We start from the raw sequence: 14,629 nt of genomic DNA, 5'->3' as shown, positions 1-14,629 counted from the left end.
AAAGGTAAGAAATACCTTGTATAAATGTGTATAAAAAGGTGCAATTGCGAAAAATGACAGGAGTATCGTGGCTATTGTAGGGGCCATGTCTGAGGTGGCGACCCTGAAGCAAGCGCTGCTCGAGGCCAAGAAGAGGTCGGCCGCGGAGTGCACTGAGCGAGAAAAGTATGAGGCCAAGGTTGGCAAGGTGCGGCAAGAGCTCCAGGCTCTCATGGAAAAACATGAGAGTTTGGAGCGTGACTCAAGGACGCGAGCGTCCGAGCTCGCGGCGGCTACTGAAAGTGCCGAGTCTGCCAAGGCCGAATCCTCTAAGACCCTCCAGGAGTTGGATGAGGTGAAGAAGATAGTGGCGGGTAAGGCATTCTTTATGCAAAGTAAACACATAAGCGTGAGTTACTTGTTACTTACCCGAATCCGGAGTTCTCCTGGCGCGTTCGCAGATCTTCCCCGGAGTATATCTGATGCCGCCGCATTCTATCGAGCTGAGGAGGGCAGCTCGACGGAGAAGGTGTTCTGGTCTCAGTACGCTGAGGCCGGACACCCCGTGCCCCTGAGCGACCAGTTGAAGCAACTGGTCGAGCTCCACAAGGCGGCCGAACAGGCCATGAAGGGCCTCATAGTTCGGTTATGGCCTGGAGAGGCTCAGCCTGGGAGCTATTTTGGGCTGGTGCGACGGCTGGTGGAGGCCTGTCCAAGGCTCGAAGTCATCAAGCGCTCCTTCTACATTGAAGGTGCCCGTAGGGCCCTTGCCCGTGCGAAGGTGCACTGGGGCAAGCTGGATGCTGAGAAGCTTGTGAAGGACGGGCCACCGCCGGGGAAAGAGCATCGCAAGCCCGAAAAATTATTATAAGGATGTTCTGAAGGGTGCCCGCCTTGTGGCGGATGAATGTTCTATGGATGTAATTTTTGAATAAAACTCGCTTGTTTTGTCCTGTGCGCTGAAAACTTGTTCATATGCGCTTAAGCAATGCTGTTTGAATTTAAAATATTACCTTCTGTGCGGCTGTTTATCAATTCTGAGAGATGGCGAGTCGTCGGCGTCTGCCCCCGTGCCGCTAGTGCTGGGGTGTTCGGGGATAAACCTGAGGGCTCTTTTTCCCATGTTCGGGTCCTTCGAGGGAGGCGCTCAGCCCAACGAACAAGGCAATCGGACTATAATGCGTGAACACTCTCACTTAGCCATACAATTCTATAATTTTAAATTTCGGCGAAGCCCCTGGTATTCGGAAGACCGAGTTCGGGGCGCTATCCACGCCTTGGCCGGACAGAGCCGGCTCCTCGCCCTAAGCGGCATAAGTCTTTAAGGACTCAAAAAGACCTCTCGAACAGCGACCAACTCTCGCCTCATCATGACAGTCAGTTTTAGCTTTCTCCACTGAGGTGCTCAACCCAGCTCAACCGGGGCACAATCGCAGTGGTTCTCCTAGTGCTACCTTAGCCGATATAGTGGAACGTAAGGCACCAAAACATAGGAGCCGGGCAGACCCAACTATTGACCCAAGACATGATTCGGAGCCGATGCATATAATGCTATAAGTTCGGGGTGCCGCACTTGTTAAAGTGTTCGGACTTCTCACACCATGTTGAGGGGTACTGAAGCCCCTGGCGTATTTTGGCCGTACCAAAGTGTACGGGTGCAACATGTTGTTAAGGAACATATATAAATATAAAAAAAAGAGTAATGCAAAAATAGAAAAAAGCTATGCATTGTTTATTAAAAAGAGCCGCGATCAAAGCAGAACGATACAAATAATGCGATAAGCAAAAGGTTGGACTATGTAACATGTCCGCTCCAGGGGCAAGCTGCGGAATAATATGCGAAACAGGTATACTGCTCGTGATAGAGACCACCTAGGAGTTCCATAATGCGGCGTGGCTTGTATGCTTCCCTGGTTCTTGCATCATTTGTGCGGCAATTGAACTGCCGAATAGGCCTTCCAAAGAGTGGAGTCCTGAAAGTAAGAGGAAATTAAAAAATCGGCAGCCCCTGGTACGGTTGAAGCCGTGTTTTGGGCGTGCCGTGATGGTGCCCCTCCCCCTGTGCCCATGGTATCTCTAGAGCGTAGTTATGTACACGAAGTACTGACGTCGCCTTTTTGCGAGGGTTGGGGTTGGGGCTGCATTGCTACGCCTGCTCGGATCGTGCTAGGCGGTCTTGTTGTAGGTTACTCCGGGCGCGCTTGACGGTGTCCGGTCATTTAGTGGCCGGACTGGAGAAATGCCTGGAGAGGCTGCTTTGTACTTCCGCTGCAAGGGCCGCCGTGTGCTCCTCCGTTCGGAGGGAGCGTTCGGTGTTTCCGTTGACCGTAATTACTCCTCGAGGGCCTGACATCTTGAGCTTAAGGTATGCGTAATGCGGTACTGCATTGAACTTAGTGAATGCGGTTCGCCCGAGCAGTGCGTGATAACCACTGCGAAACGGGACTATGTCGAAGATTAACTCCTTGCTTCGGAAATTATCCGGAGATCCGAAGACCACTTCAAGTGTGACTGAGCCTGTACAGTTGGCCTCTACACCTGGTATTACGCCTTTAAAGGTCATTTTGGTGGGCTTAATCCTCAAGGGATCTATGCCCATTTTCCATACTGTATCCTGGTAAAGAAGGTTCAGGCTGCTGCCACCGTCCATAAGGACTCCAGTGAGATGAAATCCGTCAATAATTGGGTCTAGAACCAATGCGGCGAAGCCGCCGTGACGGGTGCTAGTGGGGTGGTCCCTTCGATCAAAGGTGATCGGGCAGGAGGACTATGGGTTGAACTTTGGGGCGACTGGCTCTATCGCGTATACGCCCCTTAACGCGCGCTTCCGCTCCCTCTTGGGGATGTGGGTTGCGTATATCATGTTCACCGTCCGCACTTGTGGGGCAAAACCCTTCTGTCCCCTGTTGTTCGGCGGCCGGGGCTCCTTGTCGTCATCGCTATGCAGCCCCTTGTCTTCGTTTTCGGCGTTTAACTTGCATGCCTGCTTGAACACCCAACAATCCCTGTTGGTGTGATTGGCCGGCTTTTCGGGGGTGCCATGTATCTGGCATAAGCGGTCGAGTATTCAGTCCAAACTGGACGGGCCCCTAGGATTCCTTTTGAATGGCATTTTCCGCTGACCGGATTTAGAGCCTCTGAATCCGGCATTAACTGACGTATCATCTGCATTATTGCCGTTAATGCGGCGCTTCTGTTTGTTGCGACGCGACCTACCACTACTGTCCCTGGTGTCTGAATTACCAGGGTTCTTGGTTATATTGTTGCTACGAGCAAGCCAACTGTCTTCTCCCGCGCAAAAGTGGGTCATGAGTGTCGTGAGTGCTGCCATAGATTTCGGCTTTTCCTGTCCAAGGTGCCGGGCCAGCCACTCGTCATAGATATTGTGCTTGAAGGCTGCTAGGGCCTCAGCGTCCGGACAGTCGACTATTTGATTTTTCCTTATTAGGAACCGTGTCCAGAATTGCCTGGCCGATTCATCTGGCTGCTGAATTACGTGACTTAGGTCATCGGCGTCTGGGGGTCGCACATAAGTGCCCTGGAAATTGTCAAGGAATGCGGCTTCCAGGTCCTCCCAACAACTGATTGATCCTGTTGGCAAGCTGTTAAGCCAATGCCGAGCTGGTCCTTTAAGCTTGAGTGGGAGGTATTTGATGGCGTGGAAATCATCGCCGCAGGCCATGTGGATATGAAGGAGATAATCCTCAATCCATACCGCAGGATCTATTGTGCCATCATATGATTCGATGTTTACGGGTTTGAAACCCTCGGGGATTTGACGATCCATTATTTCGTCTGTGAAGCAGAGTGGGTGTGCGGCGCCTCTGTACTGGCTATATCATGAGTAGCTCCAGTGAGCCTTGTCTACTGTGTTCGGCCCTGCCGAATTTGTGGCCGGCGTGACGGATGCCGTCTCGAGCCGTGGGGCACCCACGCGATCCGTAGATCGATCTTGTTTGTCTAGCCTTGTCCTCCAACATATCTCGTAAGTCCGGCGCATATTCCCGTGCCTTGGTACGGGGTGCGGCTTGAGTGGAGGGCCGAGAGGCCTCTCTGTCGCGGCCACGAGGTGGCCGGCCGGCCGCATCAAGTGCTTCCTCCTCTAATTGGGGTAGCAACCTTCGCTTTGGGTAGCTCTTGGAGGGGTGTTCGAGTCTATGCTTTTCGGCTGCAAGGACTCCAGTCCATCTGTCGACTAGCAAATCTTGATCAGTTCTAAGCTGTTGCTGTTTTTTCTTGAGGCTTCTTGCCGTGGACATAAGCTTGCGTTGAAAATGCTTTTGATCGACGGGATCCTCTGGCACGATGAATTCGTCGTCGTCGAGGCTTGCCTCGTCTTCGGAGGGAGGCATATAATTATCGTCCTCGACCTCTCTGTCTGCCGCTCTCTCATGAGGGCTGGTTTCTCCATCCTCCTGTGCTAAATCTTGCTGGAGGGGGTTTTATTCGGCGCTTTCCGGAGTATTATTATCTCCCGTGCTGGAATCACCGTGTTTGTTTTGGCGGGATTTTGAGCGGCGCCGCTACCGCCGGCGCTTAGGCTGTTTCTTGGAGGGGTCATCCTCCGCAGTTTCGTCGCCATCTCCCTCTTTTGGGGTGTCCACCATGTATATGTCATACGACGAGGTGGCTTTCCAGGGCCTAATAGGTGCTGGTTCTTCTTCATCTCCTTCATCGGCGTCCGTATCGTCGATGTCTTGGGAGTCGAAGTCGAGCATGTCGGTTAAGTCGTCGACAGTGGCTACAAGTGGGTGGTGGGTGGGCTTTAAATTTCTTCATCGTCTGAATCCCAACCCTGCTGGCCGCGGTCCGGCCAGGGCTCTCCTGATAAAGAGAGAGACTTCAGTGACTTCAGAATATCGCCAAAAGGCGAGTGCTGAAAGATGTCCGCGGCAGTAAACTCCATGATCGGCGCCCAATCGGATTCGATTGGCCGGGGCGCGGAGGGTTCGGAGTCCGGAAAGGAGTCCGGCTCCTTGGAGTCACGAGTCTCGCGGAGTGCGGGGCTGGTGTTCGGCTCAATCGCCGTTGGGATCGCAGCCCCCGAGGTGGCGTCCAACCGCACATCCTCGATCAGCGCCGTTGGCTCCGAATTAGGGATCAGAGCCGTCGCGAGTGCGACCTCCATGGCACTGTTCGGCGGCAGAGCTAAATCATGCTCGTCGGGGCAGTGCGGCGCGCTCGGCAGTGGTTCGAATCCGTCGAAGATCAAGTCTCCGCGGATGTCAGCCATGTAGTTTAAACTTCCAAATCTGACCTGACGGCCAGGGGCGTAGCTTTCGATCTGCTCCAGACGACCAAGTGAATTGGCCCGCAGTGCGAAGCCGCCGAAGATGAAGATATGTCCGGGAAGGAAGGTCTCACCCTGGACTGCATCACTGTTGAAGATCGTCGGAGCCATCGAGCCCGACGGCGCTAACACAGAGGAACTCTCGGTGAAAGCACCAATGTCGGTGTCAAAACCGGCGGATCTCGGGTAGGGGGTCCCGAACTGTGCGTCTAGGCTGGATGGTAACAGGAGGCAAGGGGCATGAAGTTTTACCCAGGTTTGGGCCCTCTCGATGGAGGTAAAACCCTACGTCCTGCTTGATTAATATTGATGATATGGGTAGTACAAGAGTAGATCTACCACGAGATCGAGGAGGCTAAACCCTAGAAGCTAGCCTATGGTATGATTGTTGATGTGTATGTTGTCCTACGGACTAAAACCCTCCGGTTTATATAGACACCGGATAAGGTTAGGGTTACATAGAGTCGGTTACAATGGTAGGAGATCTGAATATCCGTATCGCCAAGCTTGCCTTCCACGCCAAGGAAAGTCCCCTTCGGACACGGGACGCAGTCTTCAATCTTGTGTCTTCATAGTCCTAGAGTCTGGCTGAAGGTATAGTCTGGCTATCCGAACACCCCCTAATCCAGGACTCCCTCACTCGGGCAAAGGAGGAAGAACCAATTTTTTTCGAAAAGCAGGAAGACCCGTGGCTTGGCCTCTGCATCATATGATGCACACAACCATTTTATTGAATAAAGTACCGGGTTCAAAACAAGGTCTCAAACAATCCGATGAAACACCTTTTTTTTGGCCAAAACCGACAAAAATAGGGTAAGATGACTAGATACCTTTCCTATTGTTGGACCACCATCCAAACAAGTTGTAAGTATCCCGTGCAACCGTCTTTGAGCGGTTGCACCCAATATCCATAAGCTCCATGTGGCTCGCATGGCTGAGTAATGACCACATACGGATCCAAGTAGAAACCCTAATGATAGCATGCAACATTTTTGTGATGGTTTGTCTGTTAAAGCCGACATCATTCTGAAGTGGAAGACCAAATAACTTGCTTCACGCTCCTTTCTTTTTTTCCTGCAGTTGCTGCTGAGTGGAGGTTGTGACATGGCAGCGGTTAGAGGGGGGTTGGGGTGTGTTTAAGGGGTTTGAGTGGCTGATTAGGCTGGTTTAGTCGGAATTTTGAATATTTGACCTTTGTGGTCTCCATTGTCGTCTTTCTAATAGTATTCTTATGAATAAAATTGTTCTTTCTATCGTGGCGATGCCATGTGGCGAGAGAGTTTTGTGTCCTCGTAGATCTATTTTTTCAGATCCAATGACTTTTTGATATCGCATCGTGTTGCCTTTGTTGGTTCGATTTTTTGTGGAGTTGGAATCTTTCATCTACACTATGGTATGTGGTTCTAGGACATGCACTTCTAAGGAATAACACTGGCCCTAGTCCATTCATATTTCATAGCTTGCCATCTTTTGGGTAACTCAACGGACTTTTAGAAACCATTATTGGTAATGAACTTCATGTGGGTGAACGAGTGACAGTTTCGTTTCTCAAGTACAACTGCAGTATCTTTGTTGATGTCGTAAAATGATTTCACATTACAAAGATGTGTACCACGGAGAATATATCTCCAAGTTATTTAATTGTAATTCTTTATCGTAAGAGTTACTCTGTAGTTTATTCGATTTCAGATCAAAAACATTGTACCTGTAACGATTATGAGTATCAATAAAGTTACATATGTTCTAAAAAAAGCCGCGTAGAGCCATGGACAGATATAACATGAATGTTGGAATGATTTTCAATAATCATGGGGTAATCTGATTAGTTCTTACAGTTGGCGATACAATCAAGAAAAAATATCTTATCAACAAGAAAATATATAAAAAAGTGACCAAAAAGTAATTTTGGAGTTTTGCACTCATTTGACATAGGCATGTATATAAAAACATTCCACCAATGAACCCTAAGATTGTTAGAAAAAAATACTATAGTCATGCTCAAGACACTTATAGTTTCTCGCTCCATGGCATGAAAATAACACCGATTTCTCTCTCTCTCTCTCTCTCTCTGTGTGTGTGTCTCTCTCTCTCTCTCTTGACATCAACACAGTTGTGCAAAGGGACACCTACACTCTTTTGTTGATCATGGCGATCTTCCTGTTTCCTAAGCGCGTGAGGAATAAGATTGACAAGTTGCAACACACACTCATATGGAGTAGTGACTGTGGCGAGAATGCACCCGATGGTTGTCCCCTTGTAAATTGTTTGTCTCTTGTCTACATGTCGTCTAAGGGGGCTCGAAGGTCTCAACGTGCTAGATTCAGAATGCTTTGGAGAGTGTTTTGCTTTCTTTAACCTTGATTGCAATGGACTGGTCCGGGGTGATATTTGATGGCTCGTAGGTCCCATCTGATAGGGTCAACATGGAGTTTTTTCATACGGCTACCAAAGTGGAGGTTAGCTATGGTGTTTGGGCAGCTTCTGGTACAACTGTTGTCTAGATGGTTCCTCCCCAAAGGATATTGCCCCTTCATTGTTTTTTACTTATGATACACAAGTGTATTTCTTCCTTCATGTGCTTCAAATAACTGCTTGGTGAGATATTTTCGTAACTTCACTTCCATTGCTCGGATTCATGACTTTATCACCATTTGGAGTGCTCTCCTATCATGCATTTGGACCCAAATCACGACGGACTCCATCTTCTGGACGTCCTTTGGTGATGGACATTATTCGCCTGGCTCAATGTATAGGCTACAATTTGAGCGGTTGACGCTGCCCTTCTTTGCTAAGGAGGTTTGGGAGGCTAGGGTGGGTCTGAAGTGTAAGTTTTTGTTTTTGGCTTCCTGCTCTCCATAGGAAATCCCTCAAGGTTGATTGCCTCGCTGTCCAAGGGTGACCTCATGAGGAGATTTGCGCTCTTTGATCTTGTTAGCATGACTTGTATTTCTTGCTTTTGCTAACACTAAGTTACATGAAGTTTTTAGTATCTGTCACCATAAATTGCACCCTATTGAATATTAAATTGCATACCCGAACGATGTGTAACTTTGGTGAAGCGCAAGTGATTTATAGCTTATGAGGTGGGATGTTGATCCAAAGCCTTAAAAATGTTTGGGATTTAAGAAAAACTAGCAAAAGGGCCCGTGCGTTGCAATGGGAGAACACAACACGAAAGGCACCAGAATCAGGCTATGAAGATGTGATTGACATCTTGAGCAGGAACATTAGCTGCCTTGTCTTCATGTGCTCTCATAACATCAGAATCCCTCGTGCGTCCAGGCGATGCAATTCTTAATTGGTTCCAAGCTTATGTGCAAAATCGTCGATGAGTTGTGCTTGAGATCCATCATGCAAACATACGTGAGAATGAGATAAGGACTTTTAAAAAGCCATTTGGAAAACCTAAATTTAACGGCGTTATCGCCTCTTGATTTCCTAAGGGACACTCCGAAATATTCTTCGGCCAAAATGTAGTATGTTGCCATGAGTACTATTTCTTTTTTCAACACAAAATTGAACCAGAACAACAAAAAAAAATCTAGCACAATATAAATAATGAACTGCTGCCCGGATTTTTTTATGTGTAAGACTTAGGGCGTGTTCGGGAGCCCTCCACGGCCTCCAACTCCTCAATTCCATTGCCATGATCCTTTCGCCGGCTTCTTCCGAGCGATCCGGGAGCGAGCGAAGTGTTCGGCGACGCAACTTCTCGCTCGTACGAGGAGCCAGCCTCAAGCCCGTGAAATTGCCCAATGTAGCCCATTCAGCTAGAAAGTTGTAGCAGGCTCACAGCCCAATTCGATGGGAAAGTTGTGGATGGGCTATAGGCCTGGTGGTTCTCTCGTGGAATGGTCAGAGTTGTTCGATAGTGGGATTGTATGCCTATTCGAACCGGTACGCTCACTCACTTCGGGGTGGCAACAAGGTGTAAATTTAGGCCAACTCTCGCTTCTTCAGATCCTGGGAGCTGGGAATTGCTCGCTCCTCAACTCCACCTAAAATACACTACCGTGATAGCCAGCTTCTCAACTCCATAACCATGATTTGGAGCATTCGACTCAGCTCCAAACCTGGAGTCGTGGAGTTGAGGAGCCGGAGGGCTCCCGAACACGCCCTTAATGTGGAAGATTATTGTATGTTATGTACTGCACTGAATGGCCCTCATGGCCATTGGTAAAGACATAAGGGACATGCAACATGCAGGGGTCATGGCTTGAAGGAAGGCACTTTTACTGTTTTTTTCTTTTAACCACATACCTGCCGCATTGATGATGAGGTCGTGCTTGAGATTCATTTGTGAAAATAGTCCAGGACGAGATAAGAATTTTTAGAAGACCATTTGGAAATTCTAAGACGTGACGACATTATCACCGCTTGATGCTCTAAGGCACCACCCTGAAACTTCTTTGGCCAAGCATCTTCCATTTCTTTGATGGGCATTTCCTGACTTATACTAATGAATCCTCCACCTTGTCTGGACCTACCTCTATACATGGTTTGTTTCATGACCAGTAGAACAATATCTAATACATTGCCAAACTGGACCAGATAAAACTGTGAATGGAGGCAAATTAGACCTTTATTCATTTTTCTTAATTTGTGCTTAATGGCAAATGCATGAATTTCTTGTTTAATACTTTCCAAATTACTCGTCATGGTTTTAGTTCAAATTCCAAATTACTCCTCGTGGTTTTAGTTCAAATTTGAACTAAAACCACGACGAGTAATTTGGAACGGAGGGCGTAACATAAAAAAAGAGTGATTATCTGTGCATATAATGGTAAGTATATCTCATATTGCTATAAATAATTGTAACACTTGTATGCTTGGACTTTTGATGCCAGACCAAAATATGATGCTTGTGTTAGCGCTGCGACTGGCTGGTGATGCGCAAAAGGCCAAACACCCTCGAGTAGGCTATTTTTCCAATTGTCGAACAAAAAAATTCCAGTTGGTATACTCAAGTTTCAACCAGACTCACATCCCACACGAAATGATGAATAGCTTTGTTTTTCAGTCCTATTCTCGCACATTTTATTTTATTGATACACAAGGCTCATAGACTTATGTAGAACACAAGAAAATAGAAGAGACTAAACCGAAGACAATTTAAGGCTACCGCATTTTACCATGTAGCTGGTAGTGGCCATACTTCACCATTTAATTTGTGCAGAAGTTCAGAAGTAGGCAAGATGAACACTTTGGCTGTAATTCAGTTGAAAGACGATTGTACAACCATGAGCACATAATTCGAAACCATCATGTATAGATTGTATATTAGATGTAAGCAATACAGATCACTATATATAACTTGCAGTCTCCTTTCTTAACTGACGTGTGCACTCCAAAGTAATGTAGGAATTAGCTATTTTACATGGGAATAAAGTATTAGGGGAGCCAGGATTTATATACCAACAAAGTGTATGCAGATACTACAACTTTCATTGAGCCATTTTTTATCTGTATCGATTTCGATCCCTGAAATTTAACCAGATGCATCTTGATCTATTTTTGATCCAATGAATTCCATAAACTTGATGCGATGATGGATTACTTTTAGTCACCCTTCATGGTCACGACCACCTATGAAACACAGTTCAATGCATCTCCAACACATTTAGGCATGTATGTAAACTACTATCTGCGGCAGGGTCAGACTATATTAGAATCATCAAGTACCTTGTACCAAGTAAAGAGTAATCATCAAGTACCAAGTAAAGAGTATTACTGAGAATCATGCCTAGCTTTCTACCCAACTTGCAGATTTCTTCTCCCCTGCATAGGTATCTAGGCAGACCCAAAATCGTACACCTTGAAATGCAGCGAGATGCATTGCATCCTTCAACCAAGGAACAGTCGTTGCCATCCCCTCTGCATATAGGAAATGGTCACCAATCCACCTTCTTCCTGAAAAGCAGACCAAAGAAGAACAGAGTAGAGATATAATGGGTGATACACTTGAAGGCTGGATTCCTTCGGATTTCGTATAACTTTCCAACGAACAGCCGGCTGGTTTAGCACATGTGCCATGTGTGAGTGAACATTGTCCGCTAAAGTTCAGACGTCATAAAAACAAAAAACGCACACACTAATCCCAGCGGGTCTATGACTCTGAAAATTGTCGCGGCATTGTGCTCGTGCATAACATTCTGCCCGAAGAGAGGTGTCGCCGTCAGTTTTCAAGGGCCTATATGGCCGAGCTCACAGCCATGGGCCCAGACATCTACCATCCTATAGGCCCCGAAATCGCCATGTTCAGGGTGTTCAACACCGTGCAATAGCACAAAACTAAACACATAACAGTTACTCTTTCCACAATACTTATAGAACCATTGAACATTCAGCAAGTCTTTCATAGGTTTTAGGAACTGCATACCCCACGGCAGTTGTCAGTTACACTAACGGAATTGTCATCATGAAGGACTGCATTAATCTTAGTAGCATAGCCTGCTTGAGCTTCATCAACAACATTATTTAGTATTTCATAAACCTAGGATATGCCAAAAGAAAATGGTGGTCAGGTTTAGGGTTTAGGGTTCTTAACAGTTCATATATGAAACACATAGTACATGTTTATCTATTCTAGAATCGATTAGAAGAACAAAATGCCTTGATAACAACATTTGTCAAATTCTCAGGAGAGGAGGGAGACAGAGCCTACGTGTAGTTAATTGTGGTGAGAATATATGTATATGATTGCAAAGCTGCTTGGAGCTGATCAACTCTGCTACTGCCGTGTCTACCTCTTAATCACATTGGACCTGGGTACCCCGCCGTGGTTAGGAGAATCACTTGGACATTTGCTGTGGTGTACTTGTCAGGCATCAGCTTCTCCTGAATTGCATCAGACTCAGGTACCTCGCCGTTGACGGATCTTGCCTAAAATACATAGCTTCTAGAATTCATTGTCAGGGCTATGGGAATAGCACTCATAAAACAAGCGCCTTTTTAGCTCCTTGGCATAGTATATCTTCACGTTGCCATAGAGTGGTACGTGTAAACATAAGAGTAAGCATCAGGAGGATATTAGGATAGTTTCCAAGAACACTAGTTAAATGAGATAAGCAGGTTTACCTTGTCCTATAGCACAACTTGGCTTCTAAATTTTCTCTCACCAGAACACCGGAAAGCATGTCAGTAGTAGAGTATGGAATTTGCTTCTTGGAAGCTTCAGATTGTGTTCAGAAAGCTCATCCAAATAAGAGACCAATAAGAACCTGAAGAAAAGAAGAGCGGTCAAATGAATTATATAAGCGTCTCACTTGAATTGCTTCCTTCCCTTCCAGCCTTAGAAAACAACTCACTCTTGAATGTCCTACATGAAATGAAGCTAGTTACCTATTTCTAATATAACTTCAAGAAGAAAATCTACTAAGATGTCATGTAGGAGAATAAATGATATAACATGCGTTCCTCATAGCTCAAACACATAATTCAAATATTTTCTTGTTCCTCTAAGACAGAGCAGGAAAGAAAGAAATACACTATACACTCTTCATGGAATAAATAATGTTGAAACTGACTAAGCTCGTTTCAGTTAGTGGCAAGCACAGGCAATGTATATATACATATATGGACCTTATTCTGAAAAGCACATACTTCCTTTTAGGCACAAAAATAAACACCTATTGAGCAGGAACCGCAACACAACATAGAGCAAAGTAATTCTCCTATGTTTTTCAGATTGTAAGCTTCAGAACCAAATTCCTTTTCACTGAAACGCTCCAGCAAGAGAAATTCCATACCGCAGGGGGTTGAGAGTGGGTCTGCAGCAGACGGCGCTGGCGGCGTGCAGCCACGGTGCTGCATAGGCGAGATGGGGGGAGACGCGGGAGGAGGCGTAGGGGATGGCAACAAGGAGCTGCGCACGAGGACGATCATGGCGGCGGTCAACCATCGATATCGCAGATCCACAGAAGGCGTCCATGGGGGCTCGGGAGGCGCACGTGGGCAGTCCAGGAGGAGTGGAGCGGGATGAGGAGGTTGAGGAGGAGGCGCAACGCTCGTGCCACGGATGACCGATGACAGACCGGAGCTGGGCGGAAGGAGATGGCCATGGATCAGGGCGAGTTTGGGCGGTCGCTGTTGAACAGGGGGCGGAGAGAGGAGGAGAACAGAGAGGAAAGAGGAGGCAGGCGGGCTGAGGGGAGATCGCCGGCGTGGCCCTCGTCAGCGGCGGTCCCCGGCGAGAGGCGCGGAATCGGGTGGTCAGGCACGGTCATCTCTGGCGCGTGGCGGCGCAGAGGGGAAAATTAGCGAATCGTTTTTTGCTCGGTGTACTGCGGGTTAGATGCGCTAAAAGCTAGGGACTTTTATGCAAAAGGTGCGCGATGGGAGAAAACAAAACACCAAACACCCTTCCCCATTCCTTCCCCTAGCAAACCCTTATCTATGATTTTGTTCATAAATGCAAATAGAGAAAATATTACATAATCAGTTGGAATTTTGCTAGTAGGCCTTTGGCCCAAAGCCCAACTAAAATTCTGAAATTCTCTTGGCCCATTCATGCACACATGTGAGTGGAGTGAGTGAAAGTTTAGTCCCATCCTGGAAGTTGAGAGAGAATTGCACCTCTTTATAAGGTGAGCTCTTCTACCACTTGTATGAGCATGAGAAGAGGAGACCTACACGCACTCCTCCTCCTCGCTCGCCACGACGCGCAGCGGGGTTTGAGCCGAGCCGAGGACAGAGCTATGCACGTTGTCTATATTTTTGCTGCTCGGGAAAAAATAATGAGTCATTAATTAATAATTAATGGACGCGTTAATTACTGAACCATTTCCGATTCTTTTGGATCGTGGCGACTCGGATGTGGGGTTTACTCCCACGACCTACCCGGCCCGCACTATATAGTCAGGCAGACGTCTACCCTAGCCGCCGCCTCGTATGGTTTCTCACCACCGTTTCATATCATTGCGCCGCTAAGCAAGTCTTCTCCATCCCTCCTTTCGCCGTGCACCGGGAGAAGGGACAGCAGGCCTCCGGAACCCCGCCTCTCGTGATCCTGTACGGGAGAGGGGCGATCAGGTTTTTGGGGAGCGCACTCGCGTGACTTCTGGCAGCGACGACTTCGCGAACGACGACTTCTTCCCCGACCTCGCAACCTCATCCTCAACGACATGGGCGGCAACATCAACGTCGGCGGTGCTGCACCCGCTGCACCGTATGTTATTCTATCCTTCTTGTTTGAGATCGTGGTAGAATTCATGTTTCTAGTATGTGCCCTAGATGTGATCCGTTCATCTACTATGCTAGTTCGCATGATTAGTTTAATATCTGCTATTGCTGTCATGATCTATTTTCTATTTATTCGGATTAAATCTCATAGTAATTTTCTGATTTTTCCAACAATCCAAA

At 47.2% G+C, this 14,629-nt stretch overlaps 1 long non-coding RNA gene across 1 annotated transcript; it reads right to left on the bottom strand.

Annotated features, from left to right (window-relative positions):
* Window positions 1–10,518: 10,518 nt before the first annotated feature.
* On the bottom strand, window positions 10,519–13,511 carry LOC123056892 (uncharacterized). Its single transcript, XR_006426783.1, has 2 exons — window positions 13,018–13,511; window positions 10,519–12,489 (listed from the first exon to the last, which is right to left on the bottom strand). It is a non-coding gene; the product is annotated as an uncharacterized lncRNA (long non-coding RNA).
* Between the last annotated feature and the right edge of the window lie 1,118 nt (window positions 13,512–14,629).

Source organism: Triticum aestivum, chromosome 1A (genome assembly GCF_018294505.1).
Source record: "Triticum aestivum cultivar Chinese Spring chromosome 1A, IWGSC CS RefSeq v2.1, whole genome shotgun sequence".
Taxonomy (NCBI): Eukaryota; Viridiplantae; Streptophyta; class Magnoliopsida; order Poales; family Poaceae; genus Triticum; species Triticum aestivum.
Note: the sequence above shows the minus strand (reverse complement) of the source record. Positions and strands in the feature narration are given on the sequence as shown.